Source organism: Pipistrellus hanaki, assembly GCF_964339955.1.
Source record: "Pipistrellus hanaki genome assembly, chromosome: 5".
Lineage (NCBI taxonomy): Eukaryota > Metazoa > Chordata > Mammalia > Chiroptera > Vespertilionidae > Pipistrellus > Pipistrellus hanaki.
Genome location: NC_140507.1, coordinates 25,261,291 through 25,277,191, shown reverse-complemented (window position 1 = coordinate 25,277,191; position 15,901 = coordinate 25,261,291). Strand labels below are relative to the sequence as shown.

At 38.7% G+C, this 15,901-nt stretch overlaps 1 protein-coding gene across 1 annotated transcript in view; it reads right to left on the bottom strand.

The window, feature by feature from the left end:
• DIAPH1 (diaphanous related formin 1) overlaps window positions 1–15,901 on the bottom strand; it is an 84,047-nt gene that overhangs the window by 24,877 nt on the left and 43,269 nt on the right. The window lies entirely within an intron of this gene.

Sequence of the window (15,901 nt, the reverse complement as noted above, 5' to 3'; positions counted from 1 at the left end):
TGGAAGACAGGTTAAAAAAAAATACAAACTAAAGCACAGGGATAAAATTTGAAAAGCAACAAAAGAGTGTAAGCAACATGTGAAAAGGACCAACATATGAGTAATTGGAGGCCCGCCCAGAAAGAATTAGACAGAAGCAGTTAACAATACTGTAGTATGCATGTAAAAATTTGTTAAGAGGGTAGGTCTCAGATTAAGTGTTCTTAGCACACACACACACACACACACACACACACAAACATAAAAACAAAAAACAGAAACAAGGGGATATAAGAAATCTTTTGGAGGTAATGGATAGTTTATCACCTTCATTGTGGTGATGGTATCATAGATGTATGCATTAGTCCAAACTCATCAAAATGCATATATTAAATACCAATATGTGCACATTTTTGTAAAATATCTATACTAATAAAAGGGTAATATGAAAATTAGACTGGATAGACCGTATGTCTTCTGAATATACACACTAAATATTTTCTGCTTGCAAAAGACCCACCTTAATAATGCCACATAAATGTAAAAGGTAAAATAGTAGAAAAAGATATGTTAACCAAAAGAAACCTTATGTAGCTATACTACAATAATAATCAGATAAAGATTTCATCTCTAATAATGCTAGTGCTTTGAAAAGACACAACTCATAATGATAAAGGGTCAATCCATAAGATATAATAATTCTAAGTCTAAATATATCCTAATTTTGATAATTATACTGTGGTTACGGACCTGTTATTGTGAAATGCACACCAAAGGATAAAGAGTTATTTATCAGTTTGTAACATACCAAAAGATCAAAAACCTTCCCTCTGAGATGAAGAGCAAGAAAAAAATATTCAATGTCACCACTTCATTAAACAGCATTGGTTGGAGGTCTGAGCCAGTGCAATAAGGCAAGGAAAAGAAACACAAATTCTAAGAATCAGAAAGGAAGAAATAATATTCATTTGAAAATGATATAGCAGACTGAACATGTCAAATGACTGGGAAAAGAACATACTTCCCAACAAATGGACCTGGAACTAAGTGTCCAGATGAGGGGGGGAAAAAGAAATTGCATCCAAAAGCAAAGAAATCAATTAAAAACCTTAATGTGAAAGGCAAAACTATAAGATTAATTATCTTAGTGACTAAAAAGATTTCTTAAACAAGACACAATATGTATTAGTCTTAATGGAAAAGATTGATAAATCTAAGCACTTTTTCATAAAAAATTTGTTTATCAAGACACTAAAAAAAAAAAAAAAAAGGTGAAAAGACAAGCTACAGAGTCAGAGAAGATGTTTGTGATACACTTCTAAAGTGACAAACAATATCTAGAATATAGAAAAAAATGCCTTTTGTTTGGAATATCACCATTTGCAACCCTAATAATGCACTGAAAATCAATAGCTGCTAACATCACAGAAGGGACAACCAGTCATTATGTGCCCTCTGAAGAGAAACCTAATTCCTATTATGAAGTCTTGGCAAAAAGACAAATAGAGTCTGATTCTGACTGAACCTCTAGATTCAATTAACAGTTTACAGTAAATAAAGGACACAGAAACTACACTACGGGAATACAATTACAAAATCCATATTATGGGAAACTCCATGGGACAAGTGATATAGTGTTTATACAAATGAATTTTTAAGAAGAACCTATAGGATAAGAGACACAAAATGAAATTTAAAAATACAAGCAAAACTAAATTATAGTGTTCAGTAATATAAACTTGGGTGATAAAAAATAAAGAATTGATTGCTAATCAGGACAGTGATTTCTTAGAGGGGGAAAAAGAATGAGGGTTCCTAGGTTTTCTATCTCCTGACAGTTGGCATTTATAAGGGTTTTCAACCTTGTAATAATTCAAAGTTGCATAACTGGCTCCATGTAGCTTTCTGTATTATTATTATACTTAACAATAAAAAGTTTAAACATTAAAAGAATACCTAGCCCAACAGGTGTGGCTCAGTGCTTGGGTCAACCCATGTACCAAGAGGTCACACGCCTGGGTTGTGGGCTCGATCCCAAGTAGGGGGCATGCAGGAGGTGGCCAATCAATGTTCCTCTCTCACTGATGTTTCTCTCTCTCTCTCTCCAAAATTCAATAAAAATGTATTTTAAAAAAAGAAGATGACCTAAAAATTAGATAATTAAAATTTGGAGGAGAAAAAGTAAGGGTAGTAAGAGAAGTATCATCCTCACTTTTCCAGCAGGGAGGCTATTGATAAAAAAAATCTTCCATTTACAAGTCAAGATAAATAGGCAAAAGTATATTATTTTTTAAAGTATTACTATACAACAGAGAATGACTGTCACTGAGACTGATAAAAACTTTTTTTTTTAAAGAAGGGGTTAGCATTCCAGGTAAGAGATTGGGGAATGACAAGGTTAGAGCAAGGCTGAAGACAGACAGAAATAGATGGATTTGAGAATTGTCTCATAAAAATCAAACAGGCTTAGCGTAGACAAATATTGAATTTAGTTTAGTAGATTTGTTTCAAAGTGGTATGAGTCAACAATACTGAAGGAATTAATGTAAGAGCAAGCAAACAAGTAAATATGTTATGCATAACAGGAGCCAGGTAAAAGCAAACCATGGTGTTAAGTCAAGAGAGTGGTTACTCTAGGTCAGGGGCGGGAGGATTAAGTCATCAGTTGTAACTGGAAGTGGACTCAAGGAGTTTCCAGTTCTTAGTAATGTTCTGCTTCTTGATCTGGGCGTTGATTGCATGAATATAAATTTCATTTTTAATTTTGTGAGAATTCATTGACTTGTACACTATGATTTGTACACTTCAACTTGAAATAAGGAAGAAAAATACACACACGATTTTGATAATAATATAAATACTACATATACAGTATTAGTAAAGACTACAAGGGAACATGGACAAATAGATCTGTTAAAGGTAGTGAGTCAGTGTAATTATGTGCACATTTTTTTAAGATGTCACCCACCAGGGAACTGAGAACGAGAAAACAGGCATGGGTCTGGATACCACCTATAACAGTTTCATATCCTTAGACAGCTGGCTGTGCTTACGCTTTCACACTGGGTTGGGGGAGGGAGGGACCCCAAGGACAACCAGCAATAGAGTCAAATGTAGAACCCATACTCCCATTAGCAGCTGTCTCAGCCTTGTTAGAGGAATGGTGTATTAATTCATCATACAATTTTATAGCCTTTAACATACAACCTATCAATGCTTGGTTTTCAGCCCTCATTTTGCCAGAGCAAGGATGCAGAAGTAGGTACAGACAGCTTCTTAGCACAGAGGAAAGGAGGAGAATCCTATCTGCATATGTCTGTGACTCTCTGCTGAAAATACAGAAAAGAGACCCTTACCACTCAGTTGATTCTTTGGTAAAAAGGTGAGTTAGTGACAGGGTTGCTAGCACGTTTCTAGCTGCTGCAATCCTGACCACTTCAGCAGATTCAAAGCACTTCTGCTAATGGGAACTACGGCTTCCAAACTGGCACACAGCCAATCTAGTCTCTAAGGACCACAAGTGCCCTACCAGCCTTGCCAAGAGGTCAGACCCTGCCACTTCCCTTCTGTAACCTATGCCCTCCCCAGGAGCAAGGGAACAGACTGCTGTTGTGACTGCTAAAAGTCAGAGTCACTGACCCATTACGGGAAGGGGAGAATTGAGCATCAAGCAAGAGCTTTCAACTCATCGTGTGTATATAAGTCAAACTCGGGGGTAATCTCCAAAAAGGTCATGAGGAAGAGTTTGGATGTTATAATGCTGAAGCCATGGAAAATTTTTCAAACATACCCACCCCCAAAATTGTATTTTTTTTTTTCTTTTTATAAAACAGTCTTTGAAGTGCTAACTCATTAGGTCTGATCAGGGAGACAGTGGTGGGAAGACCAAGCTGAGGAAGAAAAATACACACACGATTTTGATTATAATATAAATACTATTATACATATACAGTATTAGTAAAGGGAACATGGACAAATAGATCTGTTAAACGTAGTGAGTCAGTGTAATTATGTGTACATTTTTTTAAGATGTCACCCTAAGGATGCAGCTATTACACAGCTTGTAAATCCAGTGTCCCAAAGCTTAACAAGTCTTTTATTCCTAGGAAAGACCATGGTCCATTTCAACCATGTTCTCTATTAACAAAAGTCTGAGAAATTTCCTAAAGACTTTGGGCAACAGGCCTCCATGTCAGGAGAAATAAGCCACTTTCACCCTAGCTGGTTTGGCTCAGCGGATAGAGCATCGGCCTGCGGACCGATTAATTTCTAAACTGGGTGATGGAAGCACAGATATTCACACGATGCCCTTTATATGTATACTAGAGGCCCAGTGCACGAATTCATGCATGGGTGGGGTCCCTCGGCCTGGCCAGCAATTTGTCTTGTGGGAGGTTAGCCAGCCAAGGGAGGTTGGATGTGGGAGTGCACTGACCACCAAGGTGTAGCTCCTGCATTGGGCATCTGCCCCCTGGTGGTCAGTGCGCATCATACTGACCGGCTGACCAGTCATTCCGTTGACTGGTAGTAAAGGTCACTTAGGTTTTTATCTATATAGATATTGTATATATATTTGTTTTTAATCCTCACCCCAAGGTATATTTTTCCATTGATTTTTTTTTTTTAGAGAGGGGAAGAGGGGGAGAACAAGGGAAGAGAGAAACATCAATTGGTTGCCTGCTATATGTGCTCCGACAGGGGCTGGGGGGCGAACCTGCAACCGAGGTACATGCCCTTTGCTAGGAATCAAACCAACAACCCTTTGGTCCAAAGGTCGATGCTCTAAATGCTGAGCCAAACTGGCCAGGGCTGTTTGTTTTTTTAAATTTTCAAAATAAAAACTTTTTTAAATGATTGTTTTCCTAGCATCTAACTCTTCTCAAACAACTAAGTGAAAAGGACTTTTCTTGGGCTGGAGAGAGGGGGTGGGTGGAGGTGAAAGAGGGTACAGGGGGATAAATGATGATGGAAACAATAAAATAAATAAAATAAAATAATTTAAAAGGCCTTTTCTTCTTAGCGGATCCTATAATTGAGAATACCATCCTAAACATCCATGTAATAAAAACCACCTAGACCCGGGTTTAGATTCTCAGCGAGACAGGCGGTGCTCTGCCTGCTGTCAGGAACTAGCTCCGTCACTGTTAGGTGTTCAGCAGCCAGTCACCACTTGCTCTTTGCTCAGCTGGCAGGGACTTGCTGCATCTATTGCTCAGGATGCAGACAGCCTGCAGCAAGGGAAGTCCCTGGTGATCCAGTGCTGAGTAAAGGAGTGTGTGGAGTGCCTCCCTCCCGGTCTCACCCCTCCCTTGCCGCACTCTTTTTTTTCCTGCGTCACTAACACAAAATGGAGTTAGCTGGAAACAAAAACAATTTGTCTAAAATGGCTGCATGCAGAAGGGAGTGCCGGGCAATAAAGCAAAGGGAAAGGGCACCCCCTGCTGTCCAACAGAGGGACCCCATTTTGCTTTCTTTATCATTTTTTAATATGTCAAAACAATTACTCTTACAGAGCCCAAGCTAATTTTGTCATGAATCTTGATCTCATGTTGAATTCTAAAATCAAAGGATAGAAATTGAGGCACAAGAAGGAAAAATAATCTTCAGGCTCTAAAGACTACGAGTAGTCAAGGCTTGGTCAGCAGCCCGGTCCCAGTTATTGCTTGGTTGTTATTGGTAACAGAGTTAGTTCCGTAGGGCCCACAGACGGAAGGGAGGTCCTGCTTTGCACAGTATTCCCCAAATTCAGTAATGAGCTAAGGGCCTCCGGAGTCCTGCAGTTACAGTCATCACTTCCTCAGGAATTCCTGTAGCAGGCTTCTCTCCATGAAGACCACAAACAGGAAAAGGAGGCAGGGGGAGTAGTCTGACAGCCTGAAAACTAAGTGCTTAAGAATTGCAGGTGGGAGTAAGGAGGAAAAGGGACTTTGTATCTAACGCCAGTTACATCTGCCGAGCTGAACGATTCAGGCTGAGCTACAAAAGCACTGCACCTAACCTTAATCCTCACTCACTTACTCAGGACCACACCACTGGCTCTGCCCAAGACAAAGCCTGCGGCGTTTGTCCCTATTCATTAGGGAGTTCAATCATATGCTACACCTCCCTTGACTAAGCCAAGTATCTTATGACTAAAAGAGAACACATGAGAAAGGTTGGAAAAGCACAAACATGCTGTGGGTACAAGTCACTGTTTCTGCTCCTTAAATAAAGCAGCAGAATATCCAGGAAGGGAGATAACTGCAGTACATGTAACACATGTGAGCACAGAATCCAAACAGGAAGTTAAAAAGAGTGGACAATGGTACCACTGTAGTTCTTGCTGACAAGAGGGTCTTTGTGGAAGTCCTAGATCTCCCCCCGTATATCTAAAAGAGTAGAACACTTAGCAAGGTCCCCAGGAAATAACAAACTCTCTGTGAGGGAAACACAGCGCTGGAATCACCAAGTCCACCCAGCATACAATAAGCCTGTTAAGCTCTACCTGAGTTCTCTGATTCAGGGAAGAGGACAGAACATGAGCATGCTATCATGTGCTAATGTAAGAAGCTGCCCAGGTGGAGGATTTCTACTTTATATTCCTCCTAGCTGCAATATACAAGAGAGAAAATTCAGCACCTCACAGCCATTTACAGGAGGGAAAAGCAGATAGAGAACATACAAAAATGAACACTGTTATCCCTGCCCAAAGGTAACCAGATTCCCACTATTGGCCTCTTGGCCAAAACAGATAGCCATCTGCTAAATTGCACAGAACTACATCATTGGATGTGCACGCTGTAAGGAGGGATGGAGCAAAATGGCAGAAATGGATAAACCTGAAGTTCGGGAACAAAGCCAGACAGAATTCCAAAGCAATGAGAACCAGGAAGAGGGGGACGCGATGGGATTCTGAAAGGATGGGGGCAAAGCACTATTAGAAATCCAGGCACTTCTCAAAGCATGGCTCATTCAGACAATACAGGCACTGACTTTCTCACACACCTTCCCAGCACATCCAGGAAGGTGACTCAATGAGGGAGTGCTAAGAGATCAGCTTTAGAGATCTGGGTGGGAAGGGACTGAAGGACAGACAGTGCCCTGAGCAAGTCAGCAAAAGGGTAGGACAGACAGGTTTATGCAAGAAACCGAAGGCTAGAGGGCAGAGAGAGAGAAAAAAAAAAAAAAAAAAAAAAAGGCATCAAATTAAAGTACCAGGAATAAAGCCTTTCTTAAAAAATGGATCAGGATCTAAATAAGGTCCAAATACTGCAACTGACTGACATGTTTAAAAATTCTATTTTAATCTCTATGTTCCCCTTGATCTCATTTTTTACCTTGACATCTGCTTTTTGAAGAAATCAGGACACTGCCTTCTGGTGAAAAGCAAAGCCTACTGGAGCAGTGCCATGCCAGTCCCCAAACGCAGGCACCTCAGGTTTCTCTAAACATGCCTGCCTTACCACTCCCTTTCACTAAATGCTCGATTCTGAGTCCAACAGATCTGGGGTCCAATTCTGGCTTCATATTTATTTGCTATGAGATCTTAATAAGCAAAAGACATTAATTCTGTACCTGATATGTCTCAGTTATAAAATGAAGGTTATATATATTAGAAGCATTGTTTTAATAATTAGAAATAATAGGTGATAAGTTCCTATCACAGTCTCTGACATTAAATGGGTATTTTTTTAATAAGACAGAATGAGAAGGCAGAAATACCTTCATCTTTTTTAAATGCTTGAAGCATTTCTAATCCGCTGTCTCACCCACACCCACCTAAATACTGAATAAACTGCAGATTTCTAAGTCATTCTCTGTAACAAAGGATCCTAGAAATACCCTCCGTTTTATTCAGAGGACTGGGAGGGGAAAGTGTAAAAGTGGAACAAAGAGAACAGATGGAATAAACACACCCAGCCCCCAGCCTGAGTCTGCAGCTGCTGGTTTTCGTCACACTGCTGTATTTTTCCCTTCTTTGTTCCTAAGGTAGCAGCCAGGAAAGGGTGGGGAAAGAGAAGGGGAGGAAAGGGTGGGGATGAGGGCAGGCCCGTCATCACTGTTACTGAAAGTCACCTGATGCTCTCCTCCAATCCCCAGTCTCTGACCTCACAATCTGGAACCTGAGCCAAAATAGCTCAACTGCGCACACCCCGTGGCTGAAAAGAAAAATGCAAGTAGAACAGGAAAAGAGGGACATTCTTCTTAAGAGAATTTTAGCAGTTTTTCTTGCCAAGAGGAAATTTAAATATATACACACACAGTGTCTTATATTCCAATCTAATATATACAAAAGAAAAAGTCACTGACTCTTAGAACAGAGCTGGGATTACTGTAGAATAAAGGAGGGAAGGATGACTGCATTTCATCTTGCACACATGGGGTTACCAATGCCCTTCTGTTGTTTAGCAGGGGTTCCCATACCCAAGGGAGTTGAGAGAAGAGCAAATAGCTTTTTCAGGTGGAGTCTGATTTTCCAACAGGCTACGATCATTATGGAGAGTGAAGTAAAAGATGCCATTACCTGCTTTGTAAGACTGCTCTCTATTCTGCACACATTAATTTAGCAGGTCCAAGACTTCTAGAAACCCCCTTTTCAAGCATCCTGGACCTTGGGCAAATTTCCTTCTTCATCCCTTTGTCTTTCCCATTATAAAAATAAGATGACCACATTATAGAAAAATAGAAGGAAAAAAAATCTAGCACCCTAACAAAAACTCTTACAGTTTTCTGGTAACTCTAAGAGTTAGCCTTCCAATCTTTTACTTCTGCTGTATTTTTTTCTTCTGTAAAATAGGATTGCAGTAAAGGTTATACACAATTGTTTCCTGCCTAGCACTGTATCATGAGCATTCGTCCATGCTGCTCCAAAGGTGAGCACCCACACCCACCTAAATACTGAATAAACCAGAAACTGATTCTGTAGAGTTATAAGACGGGACAGTTAAAAGGTACTAAGTTCTAGAGCAATTCCTTCAGGACAAAAGCTAAGAAGGAACTATTAGGCAGGTCATACTTTTTTTTGAAGACTATACCCCTGTATGAAGTGGTGTCCTTACGCCAGTGACACAAAGCTCTGCTCTAGAGTATAACACTCCAGTAAACTAGCTAGAGGTCTGGAAGGCCCCTTAGCACAAATTTTCAAGTCTCTTTTCCTCATACCAGAATGCTGAAAGGCTCTAGAATGAGTTGCTGTATTTTTATGGAATTGGTGTGGGAAAGGAATGGTTCGGTCATGACATAAGAGGGTTTTCAGTGAAAACAGAGAGAAAAAAAGGACTCATGCATGCTAAGATGCAGTCAGATCAAATGGCTCATTGCAGTTACTGTTTCAAAAAAGGACCAATTGCTTCATTACTATATTTTTGTACTGCCATAGTATTCATTATCAAATACATGCTTTAGAACTTTTTTAAGTGAGGAAAATCTCAATTATTGATTGATAGGAACATTTTCCAGGATACAGACAATATATAACGGTATAGATAGCGTGTTGCCTTTTGGTAAAGGGAGGGAGGATAAGAATCTATATTAGTATTTGCTTATAATTGCATTTTAAAAAACACTGAAAGGATAATTAAAAATTAATAAAAATGGTAATCTCTAGAGGGGAGAGTGGGGTAAGGATGAGATAGATGCATACAAGGGTGGGAAGAAACTTTTTTATAACTATCTTGATTTCTGAACTCCCTATATCACCTATGCAGAAAAACAGATAATAAAGAAACAGAAAGAAAGCTCAGGAAAAAAAAAATGTGGCTGAGATACCCTTAGGGGTCCCTGAAAACTAGTCTGGCTACTACTTTATGTTTGGAGGGAGATTTGTCCCTATCAGCAGAAAATTAAATTCAGATCCAACAACTCCCAGAGTGTAAGGGACCCTAATAACAGTGCTTTTTTCTTGGGGCAGCAGTTTGGGCTTCAGTATGTAGCCAAAGAGCACTGGATCCTCTTCTGCTTATCCCAAAGCCTACTCTGCTCTGAAATTTCCTGGAGATCCCATTCCTCTTTCTAATCACATCCTTGATCCCTACCAACTCCAGGTCTCCCTAGAGAGAGGATAACCAAACTTAACAAGAGTTATGTCTGCACAGCCACAACACTCTCCATCATGATCTGAACTTCCTCCAGTTTCTCATCGATTCCATCTTTGCTGTAAAAGACTGAGAGATCTCTAAACATCCCCCTCCATCCATCCTCTTCGGCCCAGTCAATCTCTAAGTGGGTCCCAGCTACTTCCCTGACCCCAGAGAACTTCCTCAAAACATCCTCCAAAGATGCCTATTGAGGCCTGGCTGGGAGAATAGCAAGAAAATACATTTCTAGAAACAAGTGCCCTTGAAGTAGAGCCTCCAAAATGTTAGTAGTTAGTAGACAATGTCAAATTGTTTCCAAAGTGATCTGGCATGTCCTCCATTAAAAAAAAGATAATACTTGTACATTATCTACTCTGACACAGACATAAAAATGTTATCACAAAAAAAGGAGAGAGCAGCTTCTAGACGACGGCAGGAAGGGAAGACATTTTCAAGCAGAAAATGAAAAAAGAGTGAAAACTGAAGCAATGGGGTAAGCCAGGTTAATATATAACAAAATTACCTGGGATGCTTGTTAAAAATATACCTGTCTACAGTCCTCATAACTTGGGACTCTATGGACTTTTAACAAGCTCCTCCTCTTATCCTTATGCACACTAAAGGTTAGAAATTACTGGTAGAAACAGATTGAAGTGTAGGGACTGACTGCATCAAGCTGACAGAAATTTAGGCAATACAGATCCCCTATGAGATTATCTAAGTCTCAGACAATGCCATGTAAAAAGGACATTTTGTCAGAAATCAGATCTAGAATCTGCAGGTAATGGTGGGTGGTGTCTTGGGTATAGAAGATACAGTTTCAGTCTATGTATGTCTAGAATAATAATACAGGCACACTCAAGTTTGAATAGCTAGAAGAGGCTCTAAAACTGAGATTATCTTGGGATAGTCAGAAGCCAACAAATGTCACAGAAGGGTTGACTGTAAAAACTTTTCTGCTCTAGCAAATTCTACCCAGGGTAGGCCAGGGGAATTCCCTGAAGGAAATAAATTCAGTATAGTATCTTTGAGAAATTACCAGTATATAATCAATGGATAGTTCTATTATGTGCTTGAAGTAGCTATTTTGTAGAAACTGAGACAGAGATGAAGAATGAATGTGTATATAATGGAATTATAAACATTTGTAATGAACTACCAAGCTAAAAAGTATGGTTCTCTATGTAAGCACTCTAAAAGGAAGGCTATGCTTTCATGAAACTATTGGACTAAAACAAGAAACATTCTCCAGACTCCGGGCTCCCAAAAGAACACTAAATTGCTCCTATTTAATATATTAGCTGAGCAGGACAAGATCCGTTTGAAAACAGCAAGTATAACTTCCTGTCTTTATGTTACTACCGGTCCTCCAAATGACTCTCCAGACAGTAGAGGGCAGCATACCAAGCACTTTGTATTTGAAAACAACAGAGGTTGCCTCTCTCTAACGTGACTGCGACGTGACTGCGTCACTAACAGACGTAACAATGACACATCTAAAATAGAAGAGATCCATGTGCCATCTGGTGGTGAAAAGGAGAAAGAGCATGCTGCAGAAAGATATATCAAATTCCTCCAGTTTAGAGGGAATTAAAGTTTAATTATCTTTATCTGATGACACTCTCCCTTAAATCTCCACCAGTGCATGGAAAAAGAAGAAACTTATACCACAACTAACAAAAAACAGCTTTTTAGAAAGCTGTCAAAACAAAAGAATTTGAGATTTTGATAGGTAACATCAAAGACAACCTTTACAAGAAGAAAAATAAATTATATATAAAACAGAACCAGCATTTTATAACTTAAAGGTCTCTTTAAGTTCATCTACTTCATTTTACAGATCAGATAAAGAGTCAAAGCATGAAGAAAAAATCTCTGATGCAATCTTATTAGTAGTCAGATTAAAGCAGATACTGCTTTTCCCCTATCAGACTCTTTGTAACCCCAAGTGATGGAGTAGATTTATACTTATAAATTACAAGTACTAACTGATATTACAGAAACTCTCGACTTCTCTGTGCTAACACAATGTCAATATCCAAGAGAAGTTAGTAGATAAAAGACAAGAACTCCAACAAATGTTCACTTATTCTAATTCCACACACTTGAGAGACGTAAGGAACTGATCTACAGACATCTTTCTGCGAAAGACTCACTGAGTAAGGGAAGCATGCTGAGCTCTTACAAAATCTTGTTTCTAGAAGTTCAAGCTGCAGAGGCTATAAAGATACACTAGGACATTTCCTGATAAAGATCCAACTGGGTGGGTGTCATGAAGTGGACAGAAGAGGATCACAGGAAAAAGGGAAAAAACCCTTGGATCCCTTTTGGGAAAGAGCTTGCTTTCCCACCACAGACTCCTTTTAAAGCCTGAACCATGAAAGCAGGACAGGTAAACCCAGCCATAGCTGTCAGCAGTCTGACCTTGAGACAACAGCACAAGCATTGGTATCTGGGCCCACACAGTTCTATCCTAACTAGAATACTGTTATTTTTATGAAATTCTCAGCTCTTGGTCAAGATCTTGCTTTTTAGTCAGAGTTCTTTCTAAATCACTTATTAACCACGTGGAAAACTGTTCTATGCTCACAGTTCCCAATAATGCACATCATATTTTAACAGAGAGAGATCATCTAATGCTATATATTGAACACCTCACACCTACGAAAGGACATTAGTTCGTAGATCTTTAGAACCCAAAAGATTTTTAAAAGAAAGTAATAAACCTAAAAAGAACATCAGTTATCACTTACCATGCTATTTTTAAAACATAATAGTTTTAATGGGATCACGTAATCAACAAAAGAGTTAGAAGAAAGCAGAATGAAAAGCTAGTTATCTGGTATGTACTACAAGGTAATACAAGGCTACCGCGTGATAAAAATGCTCCCTGGGTAAGGATGGAAAAAAAGTTAACTATTGAGCATATTCCCAAGGAATTAAGAAGCAGAGTCAACAAAGAGACCAAAATAAAGACTCCTAACTGATCACCATAAGGAATATAAGAAAGTACTAGACGTTTTATAGCACTGCCTATCAAATCTGAACTCTTGGCAACAAATCAACTAAGTAATTTCCTTATTTATAGGAAGTCAAGCGTTCAGAAATAAGAGAGTAACCCTTGAGAGAGAAAAATGCGAGAACTTACAGTATAAATTTGAGGACCATTCCCCTCTCCAAGCTCTCCTATTAGGAAAAGGTATGTATCTTCTTGAACCTTAATGAAGCCAGTGGCTGAAGACCTTTAGCTATAGGAGGCGGATGTAGAGAGTGAGACAGATATTTTCTTTAATGCCTGATACTGGAAGAGCCAGGAGGTATAGGGGAACTTTTAAGTAGAAGTAAAAGGAGATACAGGCATGTTTTAAAAAGGAGGAGTTGCATTTAGCAAGTGAGAGAGGAAATAATGCAATATTATGAAACCTAGTGTCCAAATAACTTCCTCAGATCAAGCTGGCAGCTACTGGGCTGAAATCATCTAAGCAGGGCTTCTACAAGAACTAAATAAGCATGTCTTATTTCTCCACCTGGGTTAATCTGGGTACAGTTGAATATACTATAATCAGAATCTGGCTCCCCTTCAACCCTAAATGTCAGGTATCTCACTTTCCCTAATTTAATCGTTTTTGTACCTAAGAGTCACTGTCAATTCAAGGACATTTGTGCCTAAATGAATGAAGTGGTTGCAGAAGCCAGTATATCCCTTCTTCCAGCTTTGTCTGGATCTTCATTCTCAAAAGCTCTCAGGGCAGAAATGTACATGTCCGGGAAGCCAAGGCTAGAGCAAGAGCTTGGAGTCCCATAGTCTGCACTGTGAACCCTGGCTCTGGCACATACTATAATGGCCTCGAAAAAGTTTTTAACCCATGTCTCTACTTCTTCATTTGAAGACTGAATATTTATATAGTAATGAGTATTCATCTATCATTTAATTATATTATCAATATTAAGACTATGAATAAGAGACTTGGTAACTGCAACTGATTACCAACTCAAAAAAAATTAAGGAGGAATGTTCTGAAATGTTATACGAGACATGTTTAAAGCACCAGGAAGCAAAGTAAACCTTGCTTTCACAGATGAGATCTGGCTTCTCTGAGTCCTCACCTCTGAAGTTTCTAGAACTTGTAATTTAAGACAGTGTGCCATTTTAACAGCTGAAAGTCCTAACTGGAAGAAGAGATATTTAAAAACTAGGATAAAACAAAGACAGTTAAAAATTTCCTTCATCAAAACAGCAGCAATCTAGTGATGATTATTACTATATGAAAATCAATACGGCCACTAAACTAAACTAAGCTAAATTATCAATTTCATACTTATTCTTTTCAGATTAAGATACAGAGATTAATTTAAAAAAAAAGCAAGCTAAAGCTGTTAGGAAGTTAGAACCTTCAATGAATAGAAAGTAGTTTCCAGGGCCAAAGTTGAGAGTTAAAGAGGCATAACGAGTTTGATTACATTGTTGACAATAACAAAAGATGTAATAAGGTCTTGGTTGAGAATTTTAAAACACTATATACCAATTCATGGTAGGAATAAAATGCCAAGGAAAACCACTAAACTGCAGGAAGCCCCACTACAATCAATAGGAATAGAAATGTACAGGATAAAAGAAGGATGGAGAGGAAAGGGGCCCAGACAGCGTACATTTGCAGTGGCACTAAGAGCCCAGCCACAAGAAAGGGACTCGTGCCAAAGGCCAACACATGGACAGATTCTGTGAACTAACAAATTAGCAATTCACGTGTTTTGATTTTCCCTGCCAAGTAATCTTTGTTGATGCACTATATAATAGTATAAGCATTCATTATCACAGCATTTTTAACTAAGGGTGGAAGTAACTCCTTGAGCTGAACTTTGGTTTGGAAGATAACAGTTCTCTTAGAAGAAAAGGCCACTTTGCCCTAAAGCTAGGGCAACAAGACAGGCCTGTGCACTGTGATTTCACACTCCTAGATACCCACATGTAACTAAGGGCCACCAAAGGCACCTAGCAATCTCATAGGCTCCTTATTAGAACAAAGGATAGCCTTGTCCCATTAGATCACATAAAAAAATCATTATTATTATTATTATTAAAAGTGCTTATTTACTGGACAGGGGGTGGGGAAAATGCTCCAACATTAGAGCATTTTTTATCACTAGGGTCATAATTAACCTCTAAATAAACAATAAAGCTAGAAGATGGAAATATAAAATTATCACAAGGCATATTAAAGGAGCACAAAAGCCACAAGAATTAGGAAAGAAGAAAGAAGAGGGCAAAAAAGATCAGCAGTTCTAAAATAAAGGTGAACATATGAAAGTGAAGAAGAAAAGCAAGAATTTATATTAAAAACACACACACACACAAAAATAAACCAGATGTATTTTAAAAAATGGATCAAAAGTCAAGACTACTGGGTCTGGCCATATAACCTTGGGCAAGCTACCTATTTAATTCATATATTCTACAGAGTGCAGTAATTCTCATCCTACCCGTCTCATAAAGCTTCTTTGCAGGTCAAATTAGGGTAAAGTTATGTTAAAGTACACTGGAAATTGTAAAACACAACAGAAATGTATTTGTCCCTCAACTTCTAAAAACAGAATAAGTATATAGTAGTCTTAATTTCCTCCCCTGACAGTTAATAACCCAGCTACTGGTTCTCCTGTACTCTTAAAAAAAAATAAAAAATACTAGGAAAAGAGAAATCAACCCCAATCTTTAGTCTCAGTTTTCTAAAGAGTAATTCCTTTATGTCTGCTTAACTTTTTGTCTAATATTAAAGATACCCAACTAAAAGGCCCTTCTATATTCTTACCTTTTGATGCTGCAGGAGCAAAGGGCCAGGATGGAGAAAGCATCAGATATTGGAGAAAAA